This window comes from Anarrhichthys ocellatus, unplaced genomic scaffold, assembly GCF_004355925.1.
Source record: "Anarrhichthys ocellatus isolate YVR2014 unplaced genomic scaffold, GSC_Weel_1.0 scaffold19, whole genome shotgun sequence".
Classification (NCBI taxonomy): domain Eukaryota; kingdom Metazoa; phylum Chordata; class Actinopteri; order Perciformes; family Anarhichadidae; genus Anarrhichthys; species Anarrhichthys ocellatus.
Genome location: NW_022280049.1, coordinates 795286 through 797836, shown reverse-complemented (window position 1 = coordinate 797836; position 2551 = coordinate 795286).

The following is a 2551-nucleotide window of genomic DNA, read 5'->3' as shown; positions in this document are numbered from 1 at the left end:
GTGTGTGTGTGTGTGTGTGTGTGTGTGTGTGTGTGTGTGTGTGTGTGTATGTGTGTGTGCGTGTGTGTGTGTGTGTCTGTGTGTGTGTGAGAGAGAAATGGGGTGAAACATGGTGGGAGGTAGAAATATGTTGTCTCACATTTTCAAAGAAAGAAATGGTCTAAACGTGACCCTTCTGACCCCTTATAGCCTCCACTTTCACTGCCGGGTCAAATTGACCCGAATATCATCTCTGTAATATAAACCTGCAGGGGGGGTTGCGAATACATGATCATTTTTTATTTTTTTTTTGTTCACGTTGATTACACTAATTAAGGCAAGCAGAAGAAGTTTCATACAAAAAAAGTACTTTCAAATGTTTTTTCTAGATTTTCAAACTTTGAAACGGGTCAATTTGACCCTCAACATAACAGGAGGGTTAAAGACTATTGGATTTATTCTAAAGATCCAATTAAGCATAATAAGTTAGACCTGTGCTTAGGTAAAAAGGTCCGCTTTGAAAAAGCTCTATTTGAGACACTTTACTGACAGACGTGCAACGTTTAGAAATTCTGACATAATGAACTATCTGGTCAAAGTGATAGAAATGTGCATTAGTTATAAATCAGTCAAACAAAGTAGTCATGTTGACCTAAAACAAAAAAACTTGAAAAAAACTTGAAAAAAGGATTTTCTTAGAACACCTTTCTCTTGTTTCTTTTGTTATTTGACAACTTAGTTACACTAACAATAAATAATAATAATAATAACTTTATTTATATAGCACCTTTAAAAACAGAGTTCACAAAGTGCTTTGACAGTCAAAGCAGCAAAAGCAAGACAATAATAACAACAGAAATCTCAGTGAGACTGTTGGATACGTTACAAATAAACTAGGAAATGAATGAAATAAAATAATAAAAGATAAAAATAATTTAAAAAAATACACATGTACATAAATATATATATATATATATATATATATATATATATATATATATATATACATACACACATACATACACATAAAAACTCGTTACTGACTTGAAGTGAACAAAGAAATAAATCACACATGTGTGTGGTTGCTATAGTCACTAAACATGACAGATGTGTTTCATATATACGCACACAGTTAAATATAAATCAGATCTCCCTATCTTCAGTGAGTTTTGGGACATTGTGTAGTCTCACACATCACCACTGGAGTGCACTAGTGTTGTGCAGATGATTTTGAAACATCCCAAATATAACATTTAGCCTTTACAGGACGGATTGTAGCAATCAAGCATCTGTGTTTTCCTAATAGAAATGTCCCTAAAAGTGATCTGTGAACAGAACTACTTGTAGCTCAGAAATAACCTGATTTAAGATAATCTTTTTTTGGTCTTATTCACAGTCAGGCAAATATATTTCCTCTGTTCTGTTCTTTTATACCTCTCTGATCCCTGAGGATGCATTTCTGATACTCGGCGGACCCACTGGACAGTGTCGTACAACCCCTTGTGTTACAATGATATAAACACGTATCAGAGTTGAGTAGGCTCTGGGGAACAAATGTAATAAAAGCATTTTTTTGTAAGCCATCCCCAGATGACACATTACATGATATTTTACAGCGTCCTTATGTGATAAGCATGGAGGAGAGCTTTGAGTGTTTTGTGGTGCATGGCATCACTAAAATCTGCTTCCTTTCAATGGGGAGCTGTGACACATACACATACACATAGGCACACATGTGTTGAGTTGATGATACTGTAACTGTGATAAGAACATTGCTGCTGTAGAAAATGCACTAACTGTTGTCAGCTTCTAAATGCATGTGACAGCAGATATTCCAGGAAAAGATATATATTTTTTCAGTAACTCGTGCTTGTTTTTCAAAGAAATTAATTTTTTTTGTACTGCATTTAACGTAATTGGATGTTATTAACCAGATGCCTCCGATGAGCCATCGTAATAACCTCCTGACACCTAGAGCATGTGAAGACTTTATTAGGATGGTTATGGAGATAAAGGAATAAGGTATGCATATAGAGTTGTAAAGATTTCTTTTGTGCCTTTGAAATTATCCTTCCCTTTTGTCCTGTTAAAATGCTATCAATTCTGGAGCCCACACTTTGCTTCAGTTTGAAAGCAGACTGTGCTATAAATGTCTGATAAAAGTAGCACGTTATTATAGGAGCAATAATGTCCAACACAACAGTGGTTGATGCCGAATCATTTTTGTCAGTCAGTCCGTATTATTGTGTTCCGCTCATTAGTTGTGGAAACACAAATATTACCACAACATCAAAAATAATTCAGCTGGAAAAGGTGGTCCAAGTTCAATCAGACAGAGAGAGGGAGATGGATGATATTTGAAATCCCAGATGAATCTCCACACTCTGCTGCCCGTACATGGACACAGATTTAGCATGAAATACTTTATCAGCAACAGAGGCATGCTCTGTTGCGGTTTCCAGTTTTAAAAGGTGAATAAAAGCACGTCTGCACTCATTAGTTACTTGCTTTGGGAGCCAGAGATGTCTGATATGAGGCCAGCTGGCGGTAGACAGACCTGAGGAGATCTGTA